The sequence below is a fragment of the Pimephales promelas genome, chromosome 8, assembly GCF_988280905.1.
Source record: "Pimephales promelas chromosome 8, fPimPro1.hap1.1, whole genome shotgun sequence".
Taxonomy (NCBI): Eukaryota; Metazoa; Chordata; class Actinopteri; order Cypriniformes; family Leuciscidae; genus Pimephales; species Pimephales promelas.
In genome coordinates, this window is record NC_142776.1 from 3,857,537 (window position 1) to 3,874,478 (window position 16,942).

Here is a 16,942-nt window from a genome sequence, read left to right on the forward strand (position 1 = left end):
AAAAAATACAAATAAAATCCATATTTTTGAACTGTAATGTATGGGTAGGCCGAAATCAGGAAGTGATAAAACAGAACATGTCCATTTTATTCCAGACAAACATGAATGCACATCACATTGCAATTAGGACTTTCAAACTCATAGGCACTTCCTATAATGTTGGATTTGAGGACAACATTTTGCCAACCATCAGCTGTGAACAAGCCAACACACCTCAGCAGTGCGAGAGAAACTGTCTGAAGACAACTTTCAGCATGACTCTAACCCATGTGATGTGACACGTCCATGCTCTGATGATCCTCACTCAACACAACAGCCATAGACTCAATAATTAATCATCATTCCTGATTCTGTGCCATCTGTGATTCACTCCACACTTTCAGTTCGGTTCAGTGTCTCACATCTTATTAAATACCATTCTTCACATCACACTATCATTTGCACTCTTTATATCTGTTCTGTTTACACTGGAGAGTTGACAGATCCTGCGGCGTGATGAGCTGACATTCATTAAAAAACCCAAACATTTTAAGTAAGAATTATACATCCAATGAACCTCATATTAATTGAGAGACTAATTATTAAATATTTTTCACTTAGAAAAACACATTCATCATTCTACCAGGCTACTGAAAATAAGTAATTTTATTTTTATTTTTCAAAAGGCTGCTGAAAACGTACGTTTCATTACAGGAATTAAATACATTTTAAAATATATTACAATAGAAAAAGTTTTTTTTATTGTAAATTTGATCAAATAAATGCAGGCCTGGCGAGCATAAGACACTTTGTTCAAAAACATTAAAAAAATCTTACCGACCCCTTTAAAGTCAAACAACCGTTCTTGTCTGTCAGTCATATAATAGAGGTCTATGGTCACCACCTCAAAGAGCATGCACAGAGAAGTCCAAATTAAACTTGATTTAATGACTCGTAAATGTAAGTACACATTGATGGCCTAAGACACGAAACGAGCGGTTTATGTGAGAAAACGGACAGTATTTATATCGTTTTTACCTCTTGTAACCACAGCCACAGCCAAGTTATCTGAGGGCGTGTGCGCTTTGTGGCTGTGGTTACAAGAGGTAAAAACGATATAAATACTGTCCGTTTTCTCACACAAACCGCTCGTTTCGTGTCTTAGGCCATCAATGTGTACAAGTCATTAATTCATGTTTAATTTGGACTTCTCTGTGCATGCTCTTTGAGGTGGTGACCATAGACCTCCATTATATGACTGACAAAGAAGTACGGTTTGACCTAAAAATGTCAAAATTGAAACTACTGCGGAAACAAAGTAACCTACATCTTGGATGCCCTTGAGGTTAGCTAAAAATTTATTTCACAGTGAACTATCCCTTTAAGCATTAGAAGTAAATAACAAGATAATTTTCATTTTTTTAGGTGAACTCTTTAAGATCGAAACATTTCCATCTAAAATTATCAGTTACGTCCTGTAATTCAAAACAAGCGCTTTATCCAGTGTAGTCTGTTCCATATGTTATATTATCAGCTCGATTAATTTAACGTGATACTCATTTGCCTGATCTAAACGCTATAAAGTTTCACAGGTCTGGATCACATTGCTTCAGGGCTCGTTGTCCTGCACATCTGTTGGCACCTGCGCGACACCACACGCTTTAATTACGGCACACTGGAAAGGTGTGAGGCGTCATACGGGCCCCGGGGCCACAGCTCCTCACAGCGGTGTAGAGACTGAACGAGCCTCTCTGGACTGCTTGACTGAAGGATCGTAATGCTTTAGATTAATAGACGGCTATAAGATCAGTGCTGGAATGTCGCGAGCGATCGAGATGGAGTGCAAAATGTTGGACACGGCGGGAAAAGGGACAAGTATTTGTGTTGATGGGAAAGACCATAAGTGATAGATTCTATTTAACCTTTAAGGACATTTTTGTCACATTACAGAACAAATGCATTCATGCTATTAGGATATGTTTTTTTTTTTTCATAAATATTTTTTCATATGATGTCAGTACAAGGCCAGAGTCCTGTATTATAATGGCACATGCGGTCCAGGTTGTTCATCTGATGTGCAGCGACAGCCCTCCGTCTGGATAGAATTAGCTGGAGCACTTATCAAGAGAGAGAATGACGGGCAAGAAGACTCAAAATAAATATTTCATGACTAAACGTGTCAACAGACACTAGAAAGTTTCGGCCAGGATGTTGTTTGAGTGCTAGAAAGTACAACAATTAATAAAATAGCAGAAGACTGTGACCTATAGCAAAGAGTCCAGATGATACTGACATGAGTTTTTTAGTACTTTGTTAACATTTAAGTTTAGATTTTACTTTTTAGATTATCTGTTACCACTTTAATTTTAGTTAAAGCCAGGTTTAGTAAATTCTATTTTTTTACGTGTTTTTATTAGTTTATTTAATTTTAGTTCAAGTAATTTTATTTTATTTTATTTTAAGTGCACTTTAAGTGAAGTTTATTTTAAGTGCACTGTAAAATCTGAAGTAAAATCAACTTGGATGTATAAGTCATTTCAACTTAAATTATATTACATTAATTATATTAAATTGACAATAAAAACATGGTAAAATGAGTTAAATCTGTATGACATACCTTAAAGTTGAAACTTATTTTAATGAGATAAAGTAATGCAAAAACATATGCCTTCATGACTTATTGATCATATTATTTTTGACAGTGTAACGCGTTAGTGTTTTATGGTTTTAGTTAAAGGGATAGTTCACTTTGAAATTAATTTTTGGTATGTTTTATCTTACCTCAAGGGCATCCAAGATGTAGGTGTCTTTGTTTCCGCAGTATTTTCAATTTTGATATTTTTAGGTCAAACAATTCTTGTCTGTCAGTCATATAATGGAGGTCTATGGTCACCACCTCAAAGAGCATGCACAGAGAAGTCCAAATTAAACATGATTTAATGACTCGTAAATGTAAGTACACATTGATGGCCTAAGACACGAAACGAGCGGTTTGTGTGAGAAAACAAACAGTATTTATATCGTTTTATATCTTGTAAACACAGCCACGTACAAGTGATCTGAGGGTGCGGCCGCTTCGGTCTGCGCAAGCGTCGGAAAACGCCGGAAGTGATCTCTCGGTTGCGGAAACACTTCTGAAATCTCTGTGTGAACCTCTGTGTATCACTTTAATGCTATTAACTCTCCAACAAGCATTTCTCTGAAATTTCTTTATACTGCTTTAATACTAGGGATAGTGGAATCGGTTTCCACACAATGCCTCCATAAAACCAAATCGTAATATCACTAATATTAATATTTGCCAACTGAATATAGACTTAAAGTCTGCATATCACCAACAGTAATGATGTTCACATCATCAGTAAGACAAGAGTCTTATCATACGAGCAGATTTTCTTGAGTTTGTATTCTCTCTACACAGGGGAGCAATTCCGGTCTGTTTTCCTCAGATAATACTATTTGTTAAGTCGATAAGCATAACCGTATACACATTATCCCTGAACTGCTTTACTGAAGAACCAGTCCAATCCAATACTGATACAAACTTGGCTGGCTAACAAACCGTGGTGCTTACAACTACACTGCAAGAATAAAACCCAACCTTTACAACAGTGTTCATGCCATCCAGTAATTCACAGACTTTTAGAGTCATTGCATTTCATGTTCAAATTTAAAGACGGTGGTGTCTTTATATATAAACACGTATATTGGTGATTAGGCCACCAATTCAACAGAGAGTTATGTAAAATACTGGTGGGTTGTTCACGCATGATTTTTTGAATCATACAAAATTCATAATTTTGCATAAGTGGACATTTAGGAATTTAATTATTTAGTAAATAAGCAAATTTACAAACTCGAATTTACGAATTTACGAACGAAATTTACGAACGAAATTTACGTCAAAATGAACTAATCTTTTCCCAAGTACACTCGTTCATTTCGTTCGTTGAATGAACCAAACGACACGGAAAAAAGATTCGTTCATTTTGATGAACGAGTTCGAACAGGAGAGTCATGAGCATCACAGAACAGAGCAAGGCGAGCATTTAAGCTTATAAAACTTAAACTTTGTTATTTTTTTTTAAATGAGCGATCGTTTCGCTTGATAAGACTCTTATTCGTCGTCCGAAATCGTTTAAAACACAGTTGAACAGTTTGCACTGAAACTGTCTTTTGGACCTTGAACCGTTTGGTTCCCATTGATGTCCATTATGTGGAGAAAAATCCTGGAAAGTTTTCATCAAAAATCTTAATTTATTTTCAACTGAAGAAAGAAAGACATGGACATCACAAGCACAACACCAAGTAACACAGTAGTGGTGTTTCGTTCCTGAATGAATCAACGTTTTTGAGTGAATGATTCACTGACTCACTCACTCATATAATGACAACTCCTGAATGAAGCAGCATTTTTAAACAAATCAAATGACTAACAATGCAGAAATAGACCACTAAATTATTTTTTTAATCGTACAATTTGTGTTATAGCAAGGGCTACACGCACCCCTGTTTGGGAAGCATTGACCTAGAGAGCAAACTCTCACAGAGGCCACTGAAACACGCTACTGCAGCAGAGTATAACATTGAATGCCCTTTTCCAGGGTTAATATAACCCTGTATTTGCAGTCAGTAGGCTACAGCCATTTGCGTTCTACACCAAGGCCTTCATTTTTACCCTTTTGCATGCTCAATGGAGTCTCCTCCACAAACCACGGGTTGCCTGGAGGCCAGAGATGCTGCGCTGCTCACAGACACGACAAACTCATATCTCTAGTGGATATTGCAGGATGAACCCACTCTATGGTATATCTTATGAATCAATGTAGAAATAAAGGAAAAGGACACATTTTCCCAATTGTCTCTGTAAAATACAGGGTAGAGTCCGTTCCATTAGTTTTATATCTGAATGAATCGCTCTGGAGTCCCAGTCGCTCATTAAAACTGGCATGTTAAGAGATGGAAATGCAGAGTGATAGATTTCTGCAGCGATAATGGAAATCTCCCAGAACAAAGGCTGGTTATTAATGAATGTGCTTCATCGCATGAGCATCTGAAAAAGAAAACAGAAAGGAACAGTGGGCCGGGAAATGAAGGCCTCTGAGATGAAAAACAAGCATGTGTGAGTTGTTGTATTAATCATACGAATGATAAAGACACTGCTGATGGGAGATTGCTGTACAAGTGGAATATTCAAAGAATGTTTGAAAATATAATCTTACTGCATGCTCATACTGTTGGCTTCATACTACTTTTTTACTACTGTCAAATAGTATGTAATTTGCAACAAAAGTTTAAAGGATATATTTGAAATATGCATATTGTAGAGAAAATGCGAGGAATACTGTAGCCATGTAGTGTGCTTGATCTGACCATCCATTTACAATGTGATGATTGTTTGATATATACTAGGGCTGTCAAACGATTAATCGGATCCAAAATAAAAGTTTGTGTTTACATAATATATGTGGGTGCACTGTGTATCATTATTTTATATATATAAATACACACCTTTATTTAAGAAATATTTTGCAGGTATTTTATAAATATTTATAATGTATATAAATGTATATAATTTATATATATAAATAATTTTTTTTTCTTAAATATACATGGATGTGTGTGTATTTATATATATACAAAATAATTATACACAGTGCACCCACATATATTATGTAAACACAAACTTTTATTTTGGATGCGATTAATCGTTTGACAGCCCTAATTTATACCCAAAACTTTATTTTGCTCCCCAACAAACATTCTAGTCATGCACCTACATGTCAACTAGACTTAATATCTATGAACACTTTATTTTGATGCTCCCAACAGAAATTCAACTATAAGTAACTTGCAACTTCATGTCAATTTAATCTTAACCTTAACCCTTCCTCTAAAAGTTTACTAATACTCAACTAATAGTCCAATGAGAGTTAGTTGACATGTAGGTGCAACATTACTAGTCTAAAGGGGACCATCAAAATAAAGTGTATTCAAGGATTGGATTTGAATTCAGCAACTGTCTTTATATGCGAGTCATGAATCATTAACTCTGATTTGTTAAATAAAAATACAGATTCGAGAGAATTAGGTTTGTAAACTAGTATTTTGTGTCAAACATACATAGCAAACAAAACCACTCAACATTATTTTAATCCTATTTAAAAAGTCTTAACCTTTGGGAATTCAATTATTACGGTAAGATTGTGAATAAAGAGATTTTTCACAATGCTACTGTTTTTACTCTATTAAACACAGGCTTGTTGAGTATAAGACACTTTGATTTTAAAGGCTCTTCCTCTGGCATGCATCAGCACAAGGTCAGAGCCGTGTCTCAGCTCATGGTAGACACAACTGCCCTTACCAGACAGATACACATCTCAAGGACCCTGCCTTCGTCCGTGCCGGCCGCCCGATCAATAATGTGAAAGAGAGACAGCATTTAAATGACCTGTTAGAAGACTGGATTTCCTGTGGAGAATTGAGAAACCAGTAACAGCAGGAAAAAAACGCTGAAGAAAAAGAAGCGATTGCAACAAAAAAGGCAGGAAGAAAAACTGCTGCTGGGGTGATTATCTGCGGATTACATTGTGGCTGCAGGGGGTTTGGGGTAAATATGATATAATGAGGGCTGAATATAACGGTAAAGGCTGGGAGGGAGTTCTTATCAGAAATTATAAATCAGATAGTTCCGGTCCTGGATAATTGATCAGTACAGCATTTCAGCCATATGTGATATAAAATAAGAGCTGGGACACAAAACACCGTTTCAGCCACTAGCTTAACCTTAGTTCACGTGTCACGCACTAGATAACACCTAATGAATTTGAATGTAAATATGTCTTTAATATTTCTGCTATATAGCATCAATATTCATTTTGTTCATACTAAATATTAGTAACTCACTACCAATCTCAATCTCAATTCTTTTGAATTTGAATAAAAGTAGCAAGAAAATGCAGAATTGCACATTCAAATTTGACTGCAAGGAAGTAGAATGAAAATGATTGGAAAATTAGAATAAATTCAAATGGATGGATGGACTGATGGATGGACTCATGGATGGATGGATGGATGGACGAACTGATGGATGGACTCATGGATGGATGGATGGATGGACGAACTGATGGATGGACTCATGGATGGATGGATGGATGGACGGACTGATGGATGGACTCATGGATGGATGGATGGATGGACGAACTGATGGATGGACTTATGGATGGATGGATGGACTGATGGATTGATGGATGGATGGATGGATGGACTGATGGATGGATGGACTGATGGATGGATGGATATATGGATGAACTGATGGATGGATGGACGGACTGATGGATGGATGGATGGATGGACGAACTGATGGATGGATGGACTGATGGATGGATGAACTGATGGTTGGATGGATGGACTGATGGATGGATGGATGGATGGATGGATGGATCGATGGACGGACTGATGGATGGATGGACGAACTGATGGATGGATGGACTGATGGATGGATGAACTGATGGTTGGATGGATGGATGGATGGATGGATGGATGGATGGATGGACTGATGGATGGATCGATGGACGGACTGATGGATGGATGGACGGACTGATGGATGGATGGACTGATGGATGGATGGAACGTCTTATGGATGGATGGATGGATGGATGGACTAACTGATGGATGGATGGACTGATGGTTGGATCGATGGACGGACTGATGGATGGATGGACGGACTGATGGATGGATGGATGGATGGATGGATGGACGGACTGATGGATGGACTGATGGATGGATGGATGGACTAATGGATGGATGGAACGTCTTATGGATGGATGGATGGATGGATGGATGGATGGATGGATGGATGGACGAACTGATGGATGGATGGACTGATGGATGGATGAACTGATGGTTGGATGGATGGACTGATGGATGGATGGACTGATGGTTGGATGGATGGACTGATGGACTGATGGATGGATGGACTGATGGATGGACTGACGGGTGGATGGATGGACTGACGGATGAATGGATTGGTGGAGATAGACAGGCAGTCAGATAGATATAGATAGATAGATAGATAGATAGATAGATAGATAGATAGATAGATAGATAGATAGATAGATAGATAGATAGTCAGACTTGATATGGTAGCTCTGCTTAATGCTCTCAGGCATTGTGATTATCAAGTACTTAACAGTCAATGTGTACAAGACACCTGCCAGAGGCAGAGAGAGAGAGAGAGAGAGAGTGACATGTTTTTGTCTGCATTCTTCTTCTGGAAGCATCTGGAAAACTGTCCCCAGGAAACCCACATGTCGTTCACAGCCATATGCTCATATCTTCACAATACAGGTATCGTGTGTATGTGCACATCTGCTGGCATTGTGGGATTTGCATTTACCAGCGTAGCAGGCAGAAATGTACAGCATTCACAAGTGAGAAAACTCTAAAATAAATGTTTCATATTTAGCCCTGAGCACAGTGTGAGTAACTCGGCTGTCTCTGATTTTGCTGTTTAACAGCCCATTCATGCTTTGCGTTCCCCTCTCTCTTATGATATTACTGAATCAATAGCTTCAGATGTAGTTCCTGTAGTGCTTTTGTTTCAAACTGAGGCCCGTTACGGGAAGTAGGCCATCGCCTAAAGAGTCTGTGCTTTAAAACGACTCTCTCATCTCAATGCTAAAAGACAATCTGAGGTGAACCGCAGGTGGAGGAGAGATCTGTCTGGAATCAATCTTTCATCTTCCTGTGTGCAAAAACACTGGTAAAACACACACACACACACACACACACAAAATGCAGAGAACTGCATGCTGCTCTGCTGTCAACTGATTTTCACTTCATTAGCCCCAGAGTTGGAGGGTTTGGCTCTTCATACACGAGGTTTCATAAAAGCAATTTTTATATGTTATATTGTACACAATGGACTTCAGTGGGATCCAATGCTGTTTGGACAGCTCTTATTTCATATTCCACACAAAAAATAAAATAATACAAATTTAGATTTACAGAATCTCACGAGCTTTAAGAAAAAGACAAAAAACAGTTTGTTCACACAGACAGATTCTGGTTAACCAGTAATCAATAAGCAATCTCACCGTGACTTGTGTCGTCTATTGTGTTTAAATGAGACATTAACACTAACTGTCACTTACATCTCAATATTCGCTGCTATTCTGCAACGTCATTATAGCCCAACCACGCGTAAAGGTTAGAGACCAAAAGGGGACATCATTTCCAGGTCATGACCTTTGGCAATATCAATAGAGCATGTTTGATTTAGTCCTCTTCAGTGGGATTTGTGCTTCTGTCTTAATGCTCTTAAAGTGGATTACGAATGAAGATACTTGACACTAATGGCTTGTTGAAAATCCACCCTGTTACTAGTCCATTTGTCCTTCAAATTATGCCTATTTTGAGAGCTGAAGTACTTGTTAAAAGGTAAAAAGTAACGAACTTAGACATAAAGGTATCTTACAATGCAACATAAAAAAGTGATTCTTGGTTCACGTTTTTTAGGTGCTGTTAAAGGAGTAGTTCACTTTAAAAAAAATAAAAATTGCTGATAATTTACTCACCCCCGTGTCATCCAAAATGTCTTCAATCGAAAAGAAATGAATGATCTGTGATGCACGTTCTTGACTCTCCTGTTCGAACTCGTTCATTTTGATGAATCTTTTTTCGAGTCATTTTGTTCGTTGAAAGAACCAAATGACTCGAAAAAAAAAAGGTTTGTTCATTTTGATGAACAATTTCGAACAGGAGAGTCACAAATGCGCATTACAGAACAGAGCAAGGCGGGCATTTGTGCTTATAAAACTTAAATTTTTTAATTTATTTATTAAATGACCGATCGTTTCGCTTGATATTTAATATATTTGCCTTATTCATCGTCTGGTGTCGTTTAAAGCCCTTTGAAGCTGCACTTAAACTCTCATTTGGACCTTGAACCATTTGGTTCCCATTGAAGTCCATTAAGAGGAGAAAATCCTGGAATGTTTTAATCAAAAACCTTAATTTCTTTTCGACATCTTGGATGACATGGGGGTGAGTAAATTATCAGCAAAAGCCACAAGAATAGACTGATGTGAAAAAACAAAAAAATTGCATATAGGCTATGTTGATTTCGATTACTTCGTTACTGTACTTAAGTACAAATTTTAAGTATCTGTGCTTGATCAGAGTATTTTTATTTTGGGAAAAATTTACTTTACTAAATTCAAAAGCACTTCATTTCATCAAAACATATCATCATTATTTCTGAAGAAATCACCCCCCCCCCCCACCCACCCCCACGATACTCAAACGATTCATTCACGGAAGAGCCGATTCTTCCCGATGAACCTGTTGAACTGGTTCACAAATTGCACTAAATGATTCATTCACGAATCGGACTGATTCGATTGTAGCTGTTCTGGAGTCAACAACTAATAGATTCAGTGATTCACTCAAAATGAACTGTGTTATTGTAGGAGCTTGAGTGGCGTGAAATGTACGTTACTAATGCGCATTTTAGTAAATGATATTTTACTCATCATATTTAGGTCAGTTGAGAACTTAATCTGATGTAAAATGTTTAATAATAAGTAATGTTTAATACATTTTGGTAATAAAATACAAAGTCAATGCATATTAAACATTTTGCACTAATATTTCTCATTATTGCTGACTAATGACTAGTACTGGATAGAATAAATTATAAACGGTTCATCAATCAAACCTTTTTACTTTTAATACTTAAGTATATTAAAAAACAATAACTTTTCTACTTTTACTCAAGTAATACGAGTACTTATGCGAGTCGTATTTTATTACTTTTCCTCAAGTACTTGATTTGTGTATCGTTCAATGATTTTATGCCACTAACTAACTTGTCAGCCTGACTGTAGACTACATCTTCAACACTATATAAATGCATAAAGTCCAGCAAAAGTTGTCCTGAGTACTATCAGACATTGAACACATCACATCTCTCTTGTCAAAATAGGCCGTAAGTCTGGTAAATTCAGCACTGAATTAAAAAACCAGAAGACGTTCCTGATGGATAAGGCGTCGGAGGCTAATAGAAACATATCGACAGGAAAATGTTGTGCTTATCTCACTCCTGCTGTAAGACGGCAAGCGACAGTCCCAAAAGCAGATGGGAGACACTTTAGGGAGAGGGAAGAGAGAGGCGGAGGGATGAGGAGTTACAAATGAACAGTTTTATAGCTTTATTGCTGCTAATTCACAGGGAATCAGGACTCCTGGGGAAAAGGCAGAAGGCCAGTCTCCAGATGTAATACTGATCAATGACACGCTCTGAAAATGATTAACTTTCACACAGAGGATGTCACAAATTCAGAGATCATAGTGTTTTATAATGCAGCACAAAAGTCTCTGAAGATCACTGAAAAGACTAGAGTAAAACTCTTTTCTTTTCTTTATTGTGCTCTTTGATTTTATATTTAATTAGGCTTCAAATTTCCAACATTAGTTGTTTAAAAAGAGCTTTCTGTGTGGTACAGAGAATCTGCTGGAAGGTAAAGTTTCCAAAACCCTATAATGCCCCTTTTCAGTCTTGATTTTTATGTTTTCATGCTTGTTTTTTTTTTTTTTTTCAAAAAACTTCATTGCAGCACCTCTCTTCCCAGTCTGTCAGTAACGCTCTGTTTAGTTCCTTCTCTATGAAGTCCCTCCTTCTCAAATGCACAATGTGCTCTGATTGGTCGGCTGGACCAGTGTGTTGTAATTGGTCAACCGCTTCGAGTGTGTTTGGGAAAGTCCCGTCCCTTACCATAACCACCAGTTTCGACACACTACTAACTAACTCAACCAGGCCCCGCCCCTTCATTTGCATAAACGAGGAATATTGCGACATGTTCGTTCACGGAAGAAAACTCAAGATGTTTCAGGGATTTCAGAAACAGTGACACTGATATAGAGAATCACTCCCGCTGTGGACCTTTTAAATGCTCAATACAGCAACATTAGACACTAAAGAAAGTTTTAAAAAAGAATAATACGACCCCATTTCTATTTTATGATGACTTTAACGAAAACGATTTGCTGCAATCTAATGAAATTCTGTTTACCCTCAGCCTATACTATTACTAGAAAAATCTCTATATTTATAGGACTCTCTTTGCAAATTGATATATAGACACTCAAAATCATTGATGAAATGAACATTAAAATTGTTATGTCACGTAGCAGTATTCAGAAAAAAAAAATTAAACAAAATAATTTCTATCTGCACATCTGATGTGCACTAGTTTGCAAAGTTATAAGTCATGATGTATTACTGTATTTGAGACAATGCACAGTTTGGACTATAAAGATTGCTGTTAAAGGAATAGTTCACTTTTAAAAAAACTTTTGCTGATAATTTACTCACCCCCATGTCATTCAAGATGCCCATGTCTTTTTTTCTTCAGTCGAAAAGAAATTAAGGTTTTCGATGAAAACATTCCAGGATTTTTCTCCATATAATGGACTTCAATGGGGCCCAAATGGTTCAAGGTCCAAAAGACAGTTTCAGTGCAAACTGTTCAAAGGGCTTTAAACGATTCCAGACGAAGAATAAGGGTCTTATCAAGCGAAACGATCACTCATTTAAAAAAACAACAACAAAGTTTAAGTTTTACACGCTAAAATGCTTGCCTTGCTCTGTTCTGTGATGCACGTTCGTGTCTCTCCTGTTCGAACTGGTTCATCAAAATGAACAAACCTTTTTTTCGTGTCATTTGGTTCATTCAACGAACGAAATGAACGAGTTGACTCTGGAAAAGATTTGTTCATTTTGATGATCGAGTTCGAACAGGAGAGACACGAACGTGCATCACAGAACAGAGCAAGGCGAGCATTTAAGCTTATAAAAGTTAAACTTTATTTTTTTTATCAAGCAAAATGAATGAGCGATCGTTTTGCTTGATAAGACCCTTATTCATCGTCTGGAATCGTTTAAAGCCCTTTGAACAGTTTGCAGTTTGCACTGAAACTGTCTTTTGGACTTGAACCGTTTGGTTCCCATTGAAATCCATTATATGGAGAAAAATCCTGGAATGTTTTAATCAAAAACCTTAACTTCTTTTCAACTGAAGAAAGAAAGACATGGACATCTTGGATGACATGGGGTGAGTAATTCATCAGCAAAAGTAAAAAAAAGAAAGAAAAGTGAACTACTCCTTTAAAATATATCACAAAAATGCTTACATGTCACATAAAAATAATACAGCTAATACACTAATAGTTACAGAGCGAACGGTTACTTTTTGCTGTCCTAATCTCCCAATATAGGCTTTTAAGCATAATTTGGAGGTTTTTATTATGTTCATTTGTGTTACAAAAAGTCTAGATTTGTAGGTTGGAGAAAACAATTATCACATTATTTTAATTTAAGACTGTACCCAAACCAAAATATGTGTACCAGACAAAATCCAACGTATCTCCTCTGCTTAAGCCCAGGAAAATGATCAGTTTGAGTGAAAGTGTATTAATTAAAGTGTATGTGTGTGTGTGGGTTAACGTGTGTAAAGTAGCATTACTCATCCATGACATCAACCAATTGATCATGATGTAGGACTCAATTTCAGAGGGGACACCTGTGATGTAGGAGTCAGCAGGTTATCAGTCGGAGGCCTGCACCTTGTCTTTATTGAGGTGGAGGTGTTTCTGTCCACCAGAGGAGGAGGAGGAGGAGGCAGCCTCCCATTGCACAATCAATGAAGGGTTTAACTCAAAGGTGGAAATTCACCGTGCAGTAAATATAGTTTTTCCTACAATCTGCAGTTCCCAAAAGAGCCATCATAAGGCATGTGGAAAGCATGACTTGGAAACAGATGTATGCCATGAATAAAAACATTTGTGTAGCCAAACATGTGATTCGATAATAAACTCATGACTATTTCAACATGTGTTGCTAATGTACATGAGCTGTTTCGCTCTTAACTGCTGGTGTTTGAAGACATTAAAGTCCAGTGTAATTTTGGACCCCTAATGGAATAGGCTTTTAATGTTGACTTAGTAAGTGACCCTTATTATGAGAAGGACTTTGGATTGGACTGCATGACGAGGTCCGCGGTCTCTTAAGGGAAAGCGAGAGGTATTGCGGCATTATTGCGGCGCTCTGATAGCAGGTGCTACGCACTGACTTGGCCTTTATTGACCCATTACTCAGTGGCCCTATCGCTGGACAGTAACGGCCCGGTCAATGGATGGGGAAATGGTGACCATTCACCGTCAAAACTACTGTTTTATTTGCCCACAGTGCTGAGCTCTGAAATATTGTGTGTTATATTACCCATCAATACAATTTTGGACCTTTTTCCTACTGTAATTGCTGTTATCTGACAATTATTTATATAGTAAGAAAAGTAAGCAAATTTATCCTTAAAAATCGAATATTTAACAATATTTACTAATATTTGTATTGCAATGAGATGTAGGTCAAATAACATAACCTACTGTCCATTTTAATGTAGATAAAACCGAACATTTGTTGTTGTTAATTACAGCCAGTTATTCACAAAACACTCATAGGCACATAAGTATATTTTTTTCTACAAATTATCCAATCCATAATATCTACCCAATTTGGCAAGTGTCTAATTAGTAGGGCTGTCAAATGATTAATTGCGATTAATCGCATCCAAAATAAAAGTTTGTGTTTACATAATATATGTGGGTGCACTGTGTATAATTATTGTATATATATAAATACACACACATGCTTGTATATATTTAAGAAATATTTTCATGTACAGTACAGTATATACTGTATATAGATTTATATATAATTTATATTATATATAAATATAAATATTTTATATATAAATATTTTTTTTCTTAAATGTATATGCATGTGTGTGTATTTATATATATATATATATATATATATATATAATTATACACAGTGCACCCACATATATTATATAAACACAAACTTTTATTTTGGATGCGATTAATCGCAATTAATCGTTTGACAGCCCTACTAATTGGACACACAATCTTTTATGCTAGACTAAAGGAAGTATTTTCATCCACCATTTTAAAACTTGAAGACTATTTTTTCTATTATAAGTACATGATGCAATACCGTTCATAAGGGTCTGAGATTTGAGAAAAGATTTTATACTGTTTATGAACAAAGTCTCTTATGCTCAACAAGGCTGCATTTATTTGATCAAAAATACAGTAAAAATGTAACAATTTAAAATAACTATCTTCTATTTGAATTAGGGCTGTCAAACGATTAATCGCATCCAAAATAAAAGTTTGTATTTACATAATATATGTGGGTGCACTGTGTATAATTATTTTGTGTATATATATATATATATATATATAAATACACACTCATGCATGTATATTTAAGAAAAAAATATTATTTATATATAAAATATTTATATTTATATATAATATAAATTATATATAAATCTATATACAGTATATACATGAAAATATTTCTTAAATATATACAAGCATGAATAATTATACACAGTGCACCCACATTTATTATGTAAACACAAACTTTTATTTTGGATGCGATTAATCGCGATTAATCATTTGACAGCCCTATTTTGAATATTTTCAGTATTTTTTTAACACGATTCTTTAACTACATTTCATTTTTAATGTCATAAAAGTCTTAAATGTCACTTTTGATCGAGAATATTCTTTAAAAAAAAGACATTTTACACGACAGCGTATGTTGCATTTTATAATTTGCATTTAACATGGTTGATATCAGCGATCCTAGAGAACAACGATCAGTTCAACCCTTCCTAAAGATAGAGTTTGTGGTAGTGCGACAGATTTTAGGATTTCGTTTTTTCTCCATCCAAGTATTTATGTAATTGACTAAAACCAGTGTGTCGTTTTGTACCACGACACCTCTCAGGACTAACATTACAGCTGTCACCTCCCACTGCATGGGATCGCTCACAATTTACCACCAGTTTGCGGGATCCAGTTACTCAACCCCGCAAGGACACATTCACTGAAAGAGAGGGAAGGCGGTTCCAAGACAAAGCCCGGTGAGTAAGATTCAAAAGAGGGAAACTGGACCCCGGCGGGCTGCGTTATCAAAGTTTTGTGTCGAAATAATTAGCCTGCTTAACGCACCATCTGGGCCCTCCTCCGCTGGCACGCAACGGGTACCAGATGCCACCTGGCTCATTCTGCCGCAGCGGTAGAAACAAACCCTGCGCCGAAGGGCTGGACAACTCCCGATGAAACTGTCGAGATGGCACATTACGTGCCGACCACTTCATTATCTGAGAGCTTAGCATTTTTTAGAGGTCCAGAGCACACTAAACTGCCCTACAGGACGTAGATTGCATTGTCAACAATGCCATTATCTTTAAAGGACGTAAAAACGTCAACAGATTCAATCCGGAGTGTAAATTCGGGATAATTTGTTTGGGAATTCTCGTCCCACGTGAATTCGAATCTTAAAAGTAACGACTCCCAGAGAAAGCACTTGTGCACTTGCTAATCAGAGATAAAGTTTAGCACGTCCACTACTTCTAATTACCCAAACAAATCCATCACCTCCCAAATTTCCCAGGTTATCAATGAAAAGCAGCTGCCCTGTAATGCGACCGCTCCAGCTCTTTCAGCACCGACAGTGACAATGGCCAGAAATATTTGTTCGACTGGAAGAGGCCTGCTTGGTAACTTGATAAGGGTCTGAATTTACTTGATGAGGTAAAAAGTTCCTGAGCTCAGCAGCATGAGGCTGACGGTCCCCTGAGGGCGGCTGAGAAACCGTATCTGCCCTGTAGGAGCTTCCCCTTTGGTAAGCACTTCTTATCACGAGGCCATCACGGCTGGCCGATAGCGCTGGGTAATATCCAGTAACAGCAGTCTTATGTGAGATCCAATACACGGATCAATCCTCAGGCCAGAGAGCTCTCATTATCCTCCACAGGCTTCCTTATCCGCGGAGACCGCGCAAAACACCAATATCATACATATAAAC

At 37.0% G+C, this 16,942-nt stretch overlaps 1 long non-coding RNA gene across 1 annotated transcript in view; it reads right to left on the bottom strand.

Annotated features, from left to right (window-relative positions):
* Window positions 1–16,942, bottom strand: part of LOC120491557 (uncharacterized) — a 177,714-nt gene that overhangs the window by 73,480 nt on the left and 87,292 nt on the right. The gene's annotated exons all lie outside the window — the stretch shown is intronic.